We start from the raw sequence: 18,653 nt of genomic DNA on the forward strand, positions 1-18,653 counted from the left end.
CTGGACACATCAAAGTGTTTGCAAGGTACAAATTCCACCAGAAGTTTCAGCAAGAGGGTGACTCATTTCAACAATTTCCCACTAATTTTAAGTTGCTAATTAAGGATTCTGCCTATGCAAACCCTGATGAAATGGTTCGAGACAGAGTGGTTATTGGGTGTCATGCTACCAAAACAAGAGAAAGGCTTATTCAGGAAGGTTCAGACATTGCTCTAGAAAAAGCAATTGGCACTGCTACAAGTGAAGAGATGTCTAAAGCACAATTGAAAGCCATGACAACTGAGGATTCTAGCATTAACAGTGTAAATCAGAAGAAAAAAAAGCCACCGAAAAACAACGTCTGGCTGAGAGAAATTCAAAAGCAAAGATTGTAGTAGATGTGGTTATCAACATGACAAAGGAAAACGCCCTGCACAAGGAAAAAGATGTGCTTAGCGCCAAACGTTGAACCATTTTGTCAGTTACCACAGTTAGGAAAGGAATATACTACGTAGAAGAAGGGGAAGATAGTGATGAAGAGCTTATTGTTGGATGCATCATTTCAGTTAATGCAGTAGATATGGGAGAGTGGTACGAAGTACCTAAGAATTGAAGCAAAACTATCAGTGATATTGCCTTGTGAAAACAAAGGTAAAGTGTTCCATGTGAAATGCCATGTGGTGGAGATTGAAGCACCTTCAGTACTCAGTGCCCCAACCTGCAAAGAAATGGGTCTACTTGCTGGAATATATTCACTTCAGCAACATGTAATTCCAGAGGGCCCACTGACTTAGACCAAAGCATCCTTGATGAATACGCTGATTTGTTTCAAGGTCTTGGGTGTCTTCCGGAGAACACACAATCCAGGTGGATCTAAGCGTTCCTCCCGTAGTTCATCCTCCAAGGAGTACCAAGTACCAGTGTCCCTCAAACAAAAGATCAAAGACGAACTTGATCTTATGGAGAAAGCAAGCGTAATTTTCAGGCAGACAATACCTACTGACTGGGTAAATAGTATGGTAGCTGTAGTGAAACCTAACAAGATCCGTATTAATTTTGCATAGACCCTAGAGATTTGAATGAAGCCAGTGGAAGAGAGCACTTCCCGATGACAACAATAGAAAACGTTGTTACTAGCATGCCTCAGGCCAAAGTATTTTCAGTCCTAGATGCCACATCAGGATACTGGCAGGTGGAAAAGGTTAGACGAGGAACCTCAAAGTCAAGCACTTTGGAAGATATCGCTTCACGAGGTTGCCATTTGGAATAAAGGCTGCTCCTGAAGTGTTCCAGAAATGATCCCTGACCAGTTTTCAGATGTGGAGGGTGTGAAGTGATATTGGATGACCTCTTAATATCGGCATAACACCAGACTAAAGGAAGTGTTTAGACCAAGCACGAGAAGTCAATCTTAAGTTCAACGCCAAGAAATGCCGAATCAGGCAAGAGAAGCCCCCTACGTTGGCCATATGCTAAGTAAAGATGGCTTAAAACAAGAGAGACAAGGGCAGTACAAGCAATGACCCCCCCCCCCTCCCCCCCTGAACTGGATTCATTCGGTATCTTGGAAAGTTTATGCTCCACACCGCTACAGTAAGCACACCACTAAGAGAATAGCTAAGGAAGAACATTGCCCGTAACTGGGACCAAGAGCAAGGATCAAGCTTTCAGAGACTCAAGCGGATGGCCTCGTCCACATTGGTACTTGGTTACTATGATCCAAGCAAGTTATCCAGCCTATCAGTTAATGCTAGTTTCAAAGGGTTGGACGCAGTCCTTTTGCATCAAGGGCCCTCACTCTGACAAAAGAGCGGTATGCACAAATCGAAAAGGAACCCTCGCAGTTATGTATGGAGCACAGACGTTTCATCAGTTTATCTATGGAAGACCAACGCAAGTAGGGTCAAGCCATAATTAAATAAATAAATATTGTAACCGTTTATTTCCAATTTTTAGTTAGCTTTTTGCCACCCCTGAAGAAGGTTAGTATTGTCTAACCGAAATACTGGGCAATAAAATTATTTTAGCTGTCCGATCAGCCTTGCATTTAATTTTACGTTTTATTCAACATTGCTGATCCTGATCTACACAAAGATCCGGCTACACTTTGCTCCTGTTTGTACCAGTGGTCCCTGCACTATTCAAGAGTTACCTCAAACCATAATGCATGACTATAGTTTATGGATGTCACCAGATGCTTTCAGTAATATGATCACCGGTGCTTATTGTAAGGGAACGAACAAAAAATGCAAAGTCAAAACCATCCAACAAACATCCTAAGCTTTTTGTCATTTTACCATGCTCTTGCTAGAAGCAGCTTAAAACAAGAGGCCGTCCGAGGACTGGGCTCTAATTCTTTGAAAACTTTCACTCAAAAGCTACCCGTAAGACCCTACCTCAAAATCTTACCATTTAAACTTTGGGTCAACATATAAAACGTTCTTACAAGTTAAAACAAAAGAGCTGTAGGAGAGGTTTATTGCATATTAACAAAAATGTCAAAAATGAGAATTTTGAAAATATCTTTAAATCTTAAATGTGGTCACCTCAGGTCCCCCAGGACAACAGAGGTGAATTAAAAGAGCCCTAGGAACATAATGGTTGAGTTTGTAATGAACTGATGACGACCGATAACCGATCTGGAGTGAACACGGGCGGTGTAAGTCATCAAGAAAAGTAAAAGAAAGTATGAGTAAATAATGCCAGTTGGAATTTTAACTTGTTTTATTTAATTTGGATTATTTGTTTTAGATATTATTTGAGTGGAGTACCTGTAAACTAGCTTGTGGTAGCTAAATGCACATCCACTACAAACAAAGCATTTAACTTTTTTTTACATGATCTACGAGCAACTCAAACTTATTATCAATCATCCTTAAAACTACTTCATTTATTTCTTATACCTGAAATTATTTTGCCAGTTGTCCCTTATTCCTAAAACCCCAAACAGGGCCTCGTTTGTGTAGTAGTCTAAACGTTTGCTTGAAAGCTTTTGACTCGGCTCAGTCAACGTGATGCCAACTCACGAAATGTGGTCAAATGTCTAGGTTATTGTTTAAAACAAATAGATTCCGTTTTGCCGTGGGTCTGGGGTCTTTACTCTGATAATGCACAGAGGACGTCAAAACATGGTAAGAACATCAGTCGGCGAGTAGCGTTAACAAACCTTATTGGCTTCGTTGTTTTGTTGCTCCATTACAGAACACGTGACAGTACTCTAGAGAGTAGTCTAGCTGATCTCTTTTAGAATTGCTTAAATTCATAGAGTCCTTAAGTGTGACGTCACGTTGCCATGGCGCTAAAAAATTCCGTCTAAACAACACCGATTATCTATTACACGTGGGTCACGTCGTCTTTGTTGTTGCTTTGTCTAAAGGTCAAAACCCTTATTAACCCCATTCAGAGGTTATAAAGATCACTTACTGCCTAAAAAATATCGCTTTTGTCAGAGTAGGCAGAAACGGTATACTGCTTTGCGCCCACGTGCAATCATTCGTCGGAGAGCCATACTTGCAAACATTTCGCATTTCCAAGCGCTGAAAAAGCAAAAGACGAGTAGAAACGATGGATTCGTCTGATAAGGTTAGTAACGGTATTTATAGTTATTTTGTCTTTTAAAATATGACATAAAATACAGGAACTTTGAGTGGATGCGCGATTTTTATCGACTTGGTTCACTGAAGTAAATATGTCTAGACAATCGCATGCTCAATCGGTGCGTGGTTTTATATAGTTTTGTACGATCGATTCTTTTTGCTCACATTTGCTTTACCTTGCCTGATGAACTTTAATCAAACCTGGATATAGTTCTGGTACCATACATTTGTTTTTACTGTTTATCGCTTGAAATGTTTTAGTAGGTCAAGCCTTTGGTAAACAAGTATATTGCATGTTTACGTTTGATCGTAAGTAACATGGCTTTTCTTATTACTCCTTCTACAGGAGAGAAGATAAAATGCCTGATAAGCACTCAAGGGTGCGTAGTTACTAAAACAAGGAATGACCTAAAATGATCTAAAATGACCTAAAATGACCTAAAATGATCTAAAATGACCTAAAATGATCTAAAATAAATCTGAAGTATTCTTAAATGACCTAAATAAAGTGAAACCAAGATAAAATTACAGAATTAAAGAACTGAGTGCTTACCAAAATAAAGGCTGATACCAAGAAACTGCTGTGAACTGCCGGAAAGACAGAAGAAGACTCGAAAAGTGCCGATGGCTGCACGTAAGCCAGTTCGATGACAAAGTTGTGTAAACAAACCGCACTAGGGCGAATCTTTTTTTTTTGGTCGGTCTGAAAGATAATATCGGCACTGACCAATTTTTTTCGGGCTCGTATTCCGGTCGCACATTAAAAGCCACACGACAATGCTAAATACTTCTGTAAACACTGATAAAACGCTTTTGTAAACAATCAGTAAAGGAATATCTGTGCATCAATAGGCCTTATCACGGTTTTCGGTATTTTTTCCCGCGAACTATTTTTAGTAGCAGTTCACGGCTGGTTCGCTATGCAGACAAATGTATGAAAAATTCAAAACACGACTGGACGCTTTCTGGCACAGCTACGTCCCTCCAATTTTTTTTTTCTTAATCCTCTTTCTAGTGCCAAAAGTTTCCAATTCATGAATTTTTTAGAAGCGATGTTTTATCAAAATTATTTGACATAGGATTTCCATACAAACACTATATTTTTAAGCCTGTTTGCCTACTCGTCAAAATGGCGCCGAAAACCGTGATGAGGTCTATTTCCTTAAATAAACACGCAGTTAACAGGTCAAGGGTAGCGCATGAATAAAAGATAACTCTGTGCCAGTTCCATATAAAATTGCTGCATCAATCAAAACCGCGTTGCTGGGCGAAACATAGAACTTCGCTTCGTACCAATCAAAGCCGCGTTGCTGGGGAGAAACTAGGCACTTCGTACAAATCAAAACCACGTTGCTGAGCGAAACTTGGAACCTCGCACCAATCAAAACCCCGTTGCTGGGGAAAAACTAGACACTTTGCATCAATCAAAGCTGCGGTTGTGATACAGTAATTATCGGGAATTTCCCTGAAAAAGTCTCTGGTAGAGACGAAACGCGTCGGAAATAAACTACAAGAAGTTTTCTGTTGTGCTGCTCACTAGTCTTTATAATAAAATTAAAAAATAAAATCATTTTAGATCATTTTAGGTCATTTTAGGTCATTTTAGATTCATATTAGGTCATTTTAGAAAGACTCTTGCTGAAATGATAGAAGATGCTTGAGCCAATGGGCAACTCTATATCGAGGGGGAGAAAGAAGAAAGGCCACAAAAAATACAGGAGGTTATCCTGGAGGCAGAACTGGACAAAACAAAAAGAGACTTAAAGAATCTGGAGGAAAGATTACAGTACAAGACCAGGTGTTACACTGTGACAGAACTGTCAGATGATGTTGTTAGAATGGAAACTGGTCTTCCAACAAAAGAAGTCTTTGAAATTGTTGTAAGACATGCCTTGAGGTTTATAGGTTCCGTCAATTACTTTGCTGGCTGGAAGGTGGAATCTACCAGTTTTGAAGACCAGATTTTGATCACCTTAATGAAAGTAAGGCAGAACTACACAAACCTGCACTTGGCCCAGCTATTTAATTGTAGTGTTGCTACAGTTGCAGACATTATTACAACATTTATCCATGTGTTGCATGACATTTTCTTTAATGACATTATGACATCAATTCCCTCTCGGGTCAAAAACAAACTATCTGCACCATCCTCATTCAGGCAATATGGATCTTGTCGGATTGTCATAGACTGTACTGATATCGAGGTTGCAGCGCCTGGACTAATGAGTACACAAAATGCAACCTACTCATGTTATCGAGGAATGCATTCATTTAAAGTTATTATTGGTGTTGCACCCAATGCTGTGATTACCTACATAATCAAGTTGTACCCTGGTTCCATTTTAGACAAATCTATTGTGCAGCAGTCAGGACTCGTCATATCACTTGACTCCTGGGGATTTGGTACTTGCAGATAAGGGATTTCTTATCCAAGGCATTGTACCCGGTGGTGTATCTGTTAACATTCCACCATTCCTGAACAATGGAACATTCACGGAGAGTGAGGCAAAGGCTACAAAGGCTATAGCAAGATGCCGGATCCATGTAGAAAGAGCGCATACTAGGCTGAAAGATTTCAGAATTTTAAGTTTAATTTATCCCCTCTTATTTACATTGCTATGCTGATTTACTGTTACAGTTGTGTGCTGCACTTTTAAATTTGCAATTTCCTTTAATCAAGGAGGGATGTGAAGATATTGTATTTGAATAGTTTTGTAGAACCCCCTCCCCCCCCTCCCCCATCCTCAGGAGAATAATTTTTCAGTGTAATTGCTCAGATGATTGTCAGAGAAATTGCATTTTCTTTCATTTTATTTGTTTCCTCTTAAAAAAAGCAACAACAACAAATTATGCCGCGGCCATTTTGAAAATGAGTGCTACAGTGTATTACTCACCCAGCACAGAGTGATTATAATGAAATATGACACAATCCTTAACTAATTGGCCAGAGTGAATGCACTTACAGCCATTCATGAAATGGAATTACATATTTTAGTTAAAAGTAGAACAAAGAACAACCAAGTGTGATCTAACACACAATTAGCTATGTTAAGTTAGGTCGCATGCACCTCCTGACCTGTATGAACAGGAACTCTCAACCCTCTTTCTTTGACAATCTACAGAGAGGGAAGCCTATCAAGGTATGTCAGTACAATTCAAGATGCTATTATGTTTTCCCTCAAAATCACGCATGGACATTAATTGGGCTGATTTGGAGACAGAAAGTGTCAACCTTAATAATGTTCCACTATTTTTGGGAATATGTGGTCATAATAAAATTGTTTTAAGCGTGGAATGTTTACTACCCAAGTATCATCCTTTTCTATTTTCACAATAGCTACATCTTTTGTAATCCATACGTCAGAAAAAAAAAACCTTCTGTGTGAAAAGTACATTTCTCCTTGTACTTGATGCCAGTACACATGTTCTTTCTGTGAGGCATAACCATTTCCACTTTCACATTTCTCGAGGCAAAATGTAGCCCACTTCACAGCCTCTTCTATTGTGACGCTTCGTTTCCAGCACAGTTTCTTCATCGATGACACCCATCCGGGGATGCCCCAAGGATTCCAGAAGAATCGAACCAGATTCCAGTTTCTGTCACCGTTTTCCCTGTTTTGAGGGTGAACGCTCTGATGGCTTCCTCTTCATTGTCCACTCCCCATTGGACCGCTTCGACTCGTGACAAATCGTACTCTCCTTGCAGATGTTTCAGTAGAGAAGGTGTGATCCTTTACGCCTGAAGGAGGGGGCCGAAGTTACTGGCAGTAAGTCGGCCCCTTCTTGCGATATGCCAAGCAGAATTGTCTCTTTGGCCCACAGTTATCTCGCTTATCCTAACGACGTTTTGTTCATCCAGGGTTTGACCGACGAACCAAACAATCCAACTGGTCTTGGATTCCTATGCCTAAAAGGAATTCTTCGGAGAAAATGATCTCCTCGATAGAACGCATAGGCAGCTTGTTGACAACAGGTGGCTCAGGGCTAAGCAGACAACTAAGTCCAACTCCACTGACATTGCACGTCCGTAAGGCTGAGGTGATAGATCCCGTGAATGAAGAGGGCGGCCGCATGACTGCATTTAAACGCTCCGCGTGAACATTCGCGCTCGATCGCTTTTATGTCTTGTTGGTCATCCAAGTAAATCTGCAATATTTGTTGATATCAAAGACATTTCGTATGGCAATACGTTTTATTTTTAGATACCAAAAAAAATGTTGTGGCAAGGTTACACATCGGCCGTTTATACGTATACGATCGCTAGCCGTGATTATGAACGACCCTCTAAGTGTAGGCAAAATTATGTGCTTATTTTCTCGTCTTCGAACTATATCACGTTTAAGAACAGGTCAAACTTTTCACTTAAACCGTGTGTACTAAACACGACAACGTTTCTAGATTTAAAGCAACGGAACTGTTTTTTTATGAGACCCCTCTTTGACTGCGGAGGTTTGATGAATTTTAAGTCAACTCGCCGCGACTTTATTATAAGATCTTCTTTTTCGTACTTGCGTGTACTTCATCACGTAGAATTCTCTCATGATAGCTAAATACCTCCACATGATCAGACTTATAGTGGTTTTCTCCTTTTTTGATCGATTTCTTTTCGTCTGAGGAGAAAGAAATTAGTGACGCTATGGAAAGCGTCGCCATTTTGAATGGAATGCGCATTTGTTTAGAACTGAGTTTTCGGCGTCATGGTAACGTGACGTAATCGCTTTAGGACTCTATTCTCGCATGCATTCGTTACTTCCAAAAAGACAAAGGATCGATTCTCCTGAGATATTGATGGTTTGCATATGACGTCATGGTGGCCATGTTGGTTGACAGGAACAATAAGACTTTTCTCCTCTGGAGTTAACTGCCATTTTTATGTAAACTATGTGATCAAACCACCTAAGTCACTTGATTTGTAATATAGAGCGGATAAAGTTTATTCTTTGTCTTAAGCACGTTTTGACGTTATCTCTGTGTCATCGGAGTACAGACGTACGGCAAAATTAAATCTATGTGTTGAAGATAATTATCATAAATGTTCAAAGTCAGCAGAGGTATTTTATGCACCCCCTCCTACATGCCCCTTCCACCAGTGTTAATAACACAAACTGGCGACTGGGAAGTAAGTTATCTTATAGAATTGAAACAGTAGCGAATCAGCCTAGGGACAACTGTACAAACGATTTCAATGCACTGTTTTAAGACTATTCCGAAGCTAAGAATAAACCCTGGAGTTAGAAACAGAAAAGCGGTCTACCTGTGTATCTTTCTCACGAGCGAGAGGCAGTTCAAAAGAGGGCAATGCGTGTCTTTTTCCCAGGCTTTATGTTTGATAAACATTAGACAAGTCTTGTAACTCTGTCAGACCGAAGGCAAGCCCTAACGGACACATTGTTCAAGAAAATCTTAGATAACAAAGACAGCAAGTTCAGGAATCTACTGCCCCCACAAAATGCTAAGCATTATAATCTCAGAAAGGGACACCAGTTCAATCCGGTTTTCAAGACAAACAGATTTCGAAATAGTTTTATTGTTTTTAACATGATGTAAACCCTTCATCATTTTTAAGAATTATGCCCTTTTAGTAACTTACTACCTCAATATTCCTTTAACGTTAGCACTTAGTCATTATGTAGTGATTTAAGGTGTTTTTCTTTTATATTATTATATGTATATTTTTTAATCCTTTTTCTGTAAATATAACATAATTCAACCCTTGGGTTGCAAAGTTATATTCATTAAACTATGTGTTCTATTTTTTTTTTAAGCATTTCAAAGTAAAAATTCGCTGTAATAGTTTATATATTGCTGTTTGTGTCTTCAAAGATAACCTAAACTGAAAATTTTATCTTGTTAGTTCGTATCAAACTTTTAGCAAACAAGTCCCATGCTCTAAAGTTCCCGCATGTCCAAACAGAGCCCTTGGCGAATCCTATTCTAAACCTGAAAGCCCGTTTAAATGGTTTCAACGTTTACTTCAATAAGCGTTCAACACTTTGTTTAACCAAACGTCGGGGGCGTTTGGACAGGACGTTCAACATTGTTGAAAGTGTAAAAAGATGTTGAAAGTCAAAGTTAAATTGGTTTAAACGTTCATACATCGATTAAACATTTTCTTTCTGCTCGAAAATGTCAAATGGCGTTGAAGCGATTGGAACTCTTCGTTCAACATTTGTTCACCGACATTTGCTTAACATTTTATTAAATTTTGTTGAACGAATGTTGGTCAAATGTTGAAACCGTGTAAACGGGCATTTTGACGCAATTATTGTCCGTGAAAATGTTAACTTTCATCTGATATTTTTTCGCGTTTCCTTTTTTGAAATTTCCTAAAAACTGGCACTGAGGCTTTGAATTACTTGCTCTAATTAGGGCTCAATTTTGGAAAACAATTGTAAGACAACTTTTAACCCAGTGGCAAAAACCACAAATTTGGAAAAAGGCAAAGAATCTGCCTTTGTACCCCCACCTTTTTAAAAAAAATTGTTCTGGTGAGGTTCTATCCTCTGTGAAAGTTCAGAAGATTTCACCGAAAGGAAATTGAAAAAAGAGAAAATTAAAATCAAAACCTATTACACTCCTACAAAAGCCTGTGTTAGCAGCAACTAATTAACGTTATCATGTACTGATGAACGTTAATAGTTGTCACCGATAATTTCGTAAAATAGCAAAAATAGGTTGGGCACAACGTTTTCAAATGAAATAAAATTTAATCTTCATCAGTTTGGACTACTAGATTTAGCAACTTTGTTAGAAGTTAACTAGTTTCATTTTCTTTTGCTGTCTAATCTCGCCATTTAACATCAAAACATTTTATTACCATACGTATAAACTTAATGAATTTATCTTGTAGTTATAAGTTAATGATTCGTTGTCAATATTTCTTGCTAGGTGGTTGGGTGGTAACCAGTTGCGGGTCTTGCCTGAAGACGTTTTTCAAAACAATACTCAGTTAGAAGGCCTGTAAGTAGAATTATCTTTAAGCCACTAAGAAAATGCAAACGAAATGAATGTCACGTGAACGTAATGATTTTCTATTGGGCTCCGACACATTTTGGAACATTCTTTAAATACGGTATTTGAGTCAGATTATAATAATAATAATAATAATAATAATAATAATAATAATAATAATAATAATAATAATAATAATCAAATATTTATACAGGATAACCTCCCGCCCTCGTGAAGAATATGTATACAGATGCTATAAGAAAAAACTCCCATGGTTTGATAGTGTGATTCTCTTTGAAAGTGTCTGAAACGTTATGACAAAATGCTTGTTAATTGTTCGTTGTTAGGCAGTTGTTTGACAATCAGTTACAGAAGTTGCCTCCAAGGATCATTTATCGAAACGCAAAGTTAAAATACCTGTAAGTATAAATTTTCCCGAGTTCGGTGGTGAAAGTGAAATATATCAGTGAAATTCATTCATTTAAACTACAGATGAAAGAACTAATAAATGAGAGACCATCGTAGTTATGTACGCAGCTTAAGCAGCTGCGAAAGAATGCTTGGAAAAAAACTGAAGCTTGAATGGGATTCAAATCTATGACCTCAGTCATGCCAGTACTCTCAACTGAGCTATCAAGCCAACTGGGAGCTGGCCCATCTGTGGTTTCTTCTGATATACCCATAAAGGTGAAGGGATGGAGGTGAAAAATATTGTATTCATATATTTGAACAGTGGTTCAAAGAATTAGTAAATACGAGACCATCGCAGTTTTGCTGGGCGCGTTTCTCCTCACATCTCCATATTAAAGTTGCAAAGAGTTTACTCAGTTTAAAAAGTAACTAAGTTCTTGACATGTCTCGTTGTCAATCTACCTCTTTGATTTCATTTCCCATAACAAATTTGCTGAGTCACAACATAAAATTGCAAAGATACTTTCCACAGTTTAACCGTTCAGCTTTAAGGGCTAAACTAAAATAAAAGATTACCAGTGGAATCTCTATTATCGGGAAAAGATGCAATAGCTACTGTATAACCCGAGTTTGGAAAGTCTGTAACTTATCAAAACTTTGTACTTACAAAACTTTGCGTCACTTGCCATGGTCTCGTCTATAGCGGTAATTGTTCCACCTTGTAGCATTTCTGACAGCAGAGCTCGTCTGCGTGATCGCGAGGTTAGCGCCAATTGACAGCCAGCCTGTAAAAGCAGGTCACACCAAGACTGAGCCAGTATAACAAAGACACTCAGCAAAACCTTTCTTGCATCTGACAACATCGAACAATTGTGCATATTTGCAATACAAGCCTGTCAAAAAAGATCAATACTGAAATAAGATCTGGAACAAATAAAACTCCGCGAAGATTTGAAAAGGCGGGATCAAGAGTTCTTCTTACTTGTAGTCTCTGAAATCAGCAATGACCATGTGTCAATATAGATTGGCTGAGTTTGTAATAGTCATTAATTTGTGTTGGTGTCGCGCCTTGTTTATGTTGGATAACGGAATTGGATAATCTGCATATAGACACTTGACATCCTGCGTAAATTGAAAAGTTTTTTAAGAGTTTTAAGTTCTAAATATTTAAATTTAACCAATCATTAACATTTTTCCAGATGTTCTCAATTAATTCAATTTTTTATTCCGAAGAAAATGAAATGTCAGTGCTCCTGATTCTAAATTAATACCTTTCTATTATTACTTTCGATTCAAATAAAAAGATTATCGAGATGAAATTCTTAACGTAAACAGTCAGTATAAACAAAACATCATGTGTACCTCCTGGTGGCGTGTTTACCTTTCTATAGCGGATTGGCGAATGGCTTGGGCTGCCAGACAACTGCGTCTGAACTGCAAATCAGTTTTGTATGTCGATTGCGATACCCTAGCTTTGGTAAAACTTCGTGGTCATCGAATGCTTTTGCTATTGTTTTGGCGAAACGTATGAGAAAATCATCACGTAATACTCCCGTTTGTTTAAAAATAGGCTGGTAATCATTCGTACCCATCCTTTCAAGTAAAATTCTCCATCTTCCCTTGAAAGACTCCAAAAGCACGTTAAACAGTCGTCCTTGTATAGAATATTATTTTATCATAGCATTACTGAGTTGGTGGTAATATTCACACAGGTCCAACGTGATTTCCTTTTTGAGCCAGTATATCGCCATAGCTCGGTATTTTTCAGAACCCGAGCATTAGATACTGCTTGTGTAGCCAATCACAGCTTCTAGGAACATAACATTTTCTCCAACTACAGCCTGCATGGGTACCGGCGGTAGCGTTGGTGTCGATCTAAACTACCATAGCATTAACAGGCGTTGCTAGCTTCTAATCCTGTGTTTATGTATCTGACAATAGAGAGGTTAAGAATGACGTTAACGGCAAGCGGCAAAAGGAAGAATTGACCACGTCACCATGTTTACCCTATATTTGCCGCTCGCTATTTTCTCGATAAAATTGAGTAGGTTTGCGTTAGCATCAAAGGTCAGAATTATTTTGCACTATTCTCATCTATGTTCTAATTCTTTTAAGAAATTATGAGCGCGAATTTGCCGTAAACGCGATCCTTAATCTCTCTAATAACAATTCGGCCCATGAATTAATTCATTCTTAACAATTTTCGTAGGTACTTGTCCTATAACCAGTTAGAGAACTTGCCTCCTAAAATTTTCCGGCGTAATACAAATTTGCGTTTCCTGTAAGTAAAAAGATTTTCCGGTGTTAATGAACCAGAAGTTTGGTTAAGTTGGGTCCGGTCTCAATCAGAATGACTAGGAGTGTCTGATTGGAGCCAGTGACGCTACACGCAGATACAAATGCAAGTACAAACACAAAAAAGAAAAATTGTAACTAATTATTTTATTTCTAACAGCGGTAACTTAAGAAACATCCAGATAAAAACAAAGAACAAAAGCATACGTAGTCAAATCTCCCAAGGGCAATGAAAAAGTATGTAATACGCATTTGAAGCAAGACAACAAGACAATACGCGGGCTTGTGATTTTATTGCATCTTATGTTTGCATAGTCAAAACACAAGGCAAAAGACAAGCGCAGTTCCATTTTCTCGCTCTTGCGTCCGCAAATGTGGTTGCCATGTTTACGTCTTCGTGCACCTGTGTTTCTGCTTGCATTTGCTAATTTTACACAACTAGTATTATGTCTTTCGTTGCTTCTTCATGTTTTTTCTGATTGTCTTTCTTTTGAAATTTGCAATTGATTCAGTGGCCAACAAAAACTGAAGACAGTTCTTTCATATACGCTTTCAACAGTTTAAGGTGTCTATGTTAAAAATGTCTCTATCAATATGCGTAAGAAACCAAAAAGATATGCTTGTACAAGAAATTTAGCGGGACCGTAGTCCGAAAACGGGCTCCTTTTTAGTTAGCAAAGAGTGGCAGCTGCTGACAGCTATTTGGACTTAAGAGGGTGTCTTATACGCGGCTTTCGGGTCGTTCGGTGCCCGACGGCTATGTCATGCTGACGAGGCCGCTATTAAGGCCGAAACAGTTGTCTACGGTTGTCACTCTCCGGGTGCTAATTAACTTTCAATTTTTTTCTGCGGTTAGCGCATAAAAATCCACATGTGTCGTAGCATTCTAAGCGATGAACGTAGCCTCCTCCCCTCCCTTCCCCTCACTCATGGACAGCTTCCGTTCCGTTCTATGAGGAAATCCCAAGCGCTCGGACCCTATCCAGACAAGGCTTTTTTAAAATCCCCGCCCTCCCCAACCTGCATAACTTCGCAAGTAAAAAAGCTTTGTCAATGAGACTCGGAGGATAGACAGTACATCCACAGATGTTTCTTTTGAGGTCCTCAACACTAAAGTGATATCGATATATGACGTAATGACATTGTGATTGTGAAATGCTGGCCATCCTGCATCCACCATGTTGGATGTCTGGAACTCCCCATAACTTCGCAAGTATAAAAGTTATGACAATGAGACACTGAAGATAGATAGTACGTCAAAATGCGTTTCCTTTGAGGTCCGCAAAAGTCGTATGAGGTTGTAACAAACATCATGATTGTCAAATGGTGGCCATCTTGGATCCGCCATGGATGTTGGATTTCTGGATTTCTCCATAACTTCAGGAAAGCAAAGAAATTGAACAAAAAGTAATCAGAACAAATAAAGTAATGTGATGTAAAAGTTACAGCAAGAAAAATAATTATTCTTCGTTATAAAAAGGAATTTTCCATTTTCTGAAGAAAAGGCCTGTCATTAATTGATTGCAATGGCAACATCGAAGTCCATGAACAGTAACCGACGACATCAAATTGTTACAGGATAAAAATCGTTGGCCGTTTGCTGCAATTATAAAAAACGTTATTCGGGTAGTTACCGCGGGCAGAATCCATAAACCGTGGAATCCATACGCCCCCCCCCCCCCCCCTCCCCTCCTCTCCTCGGTTTTATGGGTATTTAATTAACAAACCAAAAATTCAGAATTTAGACATAAAGAAAATACAGTACAATAGGCCTTACCTTGTCTCCTTGGTTCATTTCCTGTGTATCCGTGTCGTCTTTAAGGCCCTGTCGGAGAAATTCTAAGTTCTTTTTGATATGTAGAGAGGAGAGCAGCTGACAAATTTGGATATCAGATGAAACAAGATGCCTGCTATACTGGCATTACGCGTGATGCCCGGACTGATTCATTTATTCCAACTGTATGCTTCGCCGATTGATAAAACTATCCTTGCTAATGGAATAGTTTGAGTCACGACGATCGCGTTACGTTGTTCTCCTTGTGTTACGTTACTCAGGGTTTCAAGGGAAATTGCGGGAATTCCATTGCGATAACGTAAGCTTCTCAATGACCTCTTCTCTGTCTGCAATCGTGGACTAAGACTGTCAAAGAAAGCACGATTCCTTCGCCAGGAACTCTCCAATTTCCACCGTTTTAGATGTCGAGTGCTTCTTAGAAGTTACTCTTTCGATTTACCGCTTCAAAATGGTGAAATTTCCGTTTGAAAACGGCACACTTGAGTCCAGAACATGTTAACAACATGGTGCCACAATTTAATGCAGTTTTAATGAAGAAATCAAATGATGCGTTGACGTCACACAGGTAGAGGTGAGTGGGTCCCCTCCCTCGCGATATAAGCGACAAGAATGGATTTTGATCGGCCTGCTTCTGTTGAAGACAATCAGAACGATACATCCCGAGTAGGGGAGGGGAGGGTTTAATGAATAAATTAATGTACCGATTTGTAGCTACGAGGAAGAAAAAAAAAAGAAATCGACCCGTTTTTAGACACGGTATGCCCCCTCAGGGCATCCCGCGTAAAAATGTTTTAATTTTTGTGGTAAATCCCCTTGATCAAAAACTGAGCTAAAACTGGCATATCTTGGAACTGAGCTTGACGTGTGATGATTCCTTAACTTGTGAGCGAAGACGCTTTCCTTGGAGAGCGTTATTTTCTCGTGAATAGTACCAAATGGCCTGCACTTTTTTAAACGATTTCAATAAGGAAACTCCGTTCGTGGAAGATTGTAGTCATTAACAAGATCAAATAAAGCTGTTCACGGATAACCGTTTCTGAGTCCGGTCGTCAATAAATACAGTCGGATGAAGTCTAGTCGCAACTACTTAACCAGAAGGCAGTCAATCGTTGGCATCCATCGGTCTTGTGAAACTATTGCGCGCTTGAAGCATCTTTTTCTGTGGCTAGAAAGACCAATTCTTGAATGACAGTCCTTTTCACTGGTGGGGTAGATGAAGTTAAAGTCTTCCTGCCCCTCTTGCTGTTTCATCTTTCTTCTCCTTCTCTTCTTTGTTGGACGTCAGTGTTTCCTCAAAAGTATCAAGGCCATCTTTCATCGCTCCCCTCCAGGCTGATCTGTCTTTGACAAGAGTTTTCCAAGAGTTTGTATCGATGTTCATGGATTTCAGGTTGCGTTTACAGATGTCTTTGAATCGCAGTTGCGGTCTGCCACCGGGGCGGTTTGCTTCCGCCAGTTCACCATACAGAATTTACTTCGGGATTTGCATTCCTCCATTCTACAAACATGCTCCAGCCATCGCAGGCGTCGCTGTTTCAATAGAGAGTACATGCTGGGCAGATTTGCTCTCTCAAGAACTTCAGTGTTGGGACTTTTGTCTTGCCAGGCGATGTTCAAAATGCGTCGTGGAAGTTTGTGCTCATGACGTGAGTGTGGAGCCCAAGACTCGCTTCCGCGCAAAAGTGTGCTCAGCACGCACGTCATGTATACTTGAATCTTACACCAGAATATATCTTATACCAGTTTGAGTATGCCTTGTTTTTTTTATCAACTCGTGACTATGCAATCCACGCGGCTCCAATGAACATTTCTACCCTCCCTAGCAACTTACAGGGAGTAGGCTTTTGTCTAGGTTTCTCACGAATAGACCACAAACAAGTCTAATGGACTATATTCCACTCCACTCAAGACCACGCGATCCACGCGAATCCAGTCTTAGAATGATTGTGAGAGTCACGCAGGTGTTTTCCAATAGCTGAGTGCTTGTGGTCATCAATGCGTTGCGTCAGAAGAACAAAGACCTCACTGAACAATTCACTATACTGAAGAAGTGTCGTGGGAAATTTGAATGCTTGATCTACGAAATGCTTTTTATCCAGGAAACGAAACCCAAACTGAACACTCAATCAGACTCAATAAAAGCGAAACTATTTAGTACCTAATTAACACTCGCTACATTCCACATTGTAGTTTTTTAATCACGTGCAACGAGACTTCAAACGCATTCTTAGTATATAAAGAACTTTTAACAATCTGACTTTTTAAAATTTGAAAATGATGAGCGAGTCATCGAAACGTCATTCAAAACTTTTACCGTTGATTTTTATTCTTAAATGTTTATCGAAAGCGTCTGTCATTAGAATGGTAATAATCTCTTGTACCTATACTCTTTCTTTGTTAATTTTATGTAAATAGTGTGAAAAAATGAACCTGAACCTGAACCTGAACCGGAAACCAGTCATTGCAATCCGGAATCCACGATGCGGAATCCGGAATCCAAGACCTTCCTGGATTCCATTACATGGGGCGAATACGAACCAAATACCATATCTGGTTTCCGACGAAGTATCCAAAGATAATTGAGTGAGAAATGTTCTTCAGTTAACGTATTGAAGGACACGGACTTAAAAAATCGAGAAAAGTTCTCTTTGCGAAACGTAAGTCGCTTGTTCATGAACACGGTAAAGGTAACAAACCGCAAGCTGCCACGGCACTCGAAGACGATGAAGAAGATGCTCTCTTTGAGACAGGAGGATTGGAATTTTGAATTTCAAATCGGGTTTTGCTTCAGGGAACAGTTTGGTGGCTCTTGTCTCTTCACTTCGGTTTTCGGGCGAGAGACGAAAGCCGAAAGCTGCGCTGGGGAGATGTGCAGCTCCAAGAAGATAAAGATGGCGGAGAAATGCACAAAAACACGGAAAGTCTACAGTCGTTCAAGTCAACAAGCTCCACTCATCAAAGAAGAATGTCACTAACACTCAACAGGGCCCGTTCCAGTAGTGAAGAATCGACGGTTTTAAGTGTTCAAGACCTTCAAATGGCCTCGTGTTCTTTTTTAAACAGTGAAAATGCATTAACCAGCACGGCTGAAGTCTAGCGTGGATCCACTACGCCGCTCCGGTCTTAGCAGGAGCTAACATTGGCTCCATCAGTGGCTACACTTTCCAGATCTTTCATGGAAATGTGAGATTTGTACAGACCGAAAAAAGCGTTGACTGGTTATTGAAAGTGACGACGATGATTGGCTGTCGACCTTTCTTCTCACAAGAAAGTCAATTTTTCTAACTTGTAAACTTTTTATTTTCAAACTCCACTAATTTCCTGTTTTGTGATTTTTTCCCTTTAGTTAAGTCGGCCGATGCTTGATCTTTTAAGTATAAAATAAACCTTACAAATGTTTTTAGAACTCTCGTTTTAAAATCGTTTTTTTCGTTTTTGTGATATTTGCGTCATTAAAAGCGGGAAAAATCCCTCACATCTTCGACATCACGCCGGAAGTTGACTTGTTTGAAACAACCGGAAGTGTCCGTTCGGCCAAAAACATGATGTCATATAATAAACTACCAACTGACCCAGCTTGCTCGAGCCGTGCTGGGGAATATTGGTCCTCGGTCGTTTTTGTACGC

At 39.4% G+C, this 18,653-nt stretch overlaps 1 protein-coding gene and 2 pseudogenes across 3 annotated transcripts in view; 2 read left to right on the forward strand and 1 right to left on the reverse strand.

The window, feature by feature from the left end:
* The window catches only part of LOC146489148 (uncharacterized), a 265,653-nt gene that overhangs the window by 228,719 nt on the left and 18,281 nt on the right, over window positions 1-18,653 (forward strand). The window lies entirely within an intron of this gene.
* On the forward strand, window positions 5,399-6,285 carry LOC146489158 (uncharacterized; annotated as a pseudogene).
* On the reverse strand, window positions 6,809-8,228 carry LOC146489159 (uncharacterized; annotated as a pseudogene).

Source organism: Pavona decussata, unplaced genomic scaffold (genome assembly GCF_977016875.1).
Source record: "Pavona decussata unplaced genomic scaffold, jaPavDecu1.1 SCAFFOLD_6, whole genome shotgun sequence".
In the NCBI taxonomy this organism is placed as follows: Eukaryota; Metazoa; Cnidaria; class Anthozoa; order Scleractinia; family Agariciidae; genus Pavona; species Pavona decussata.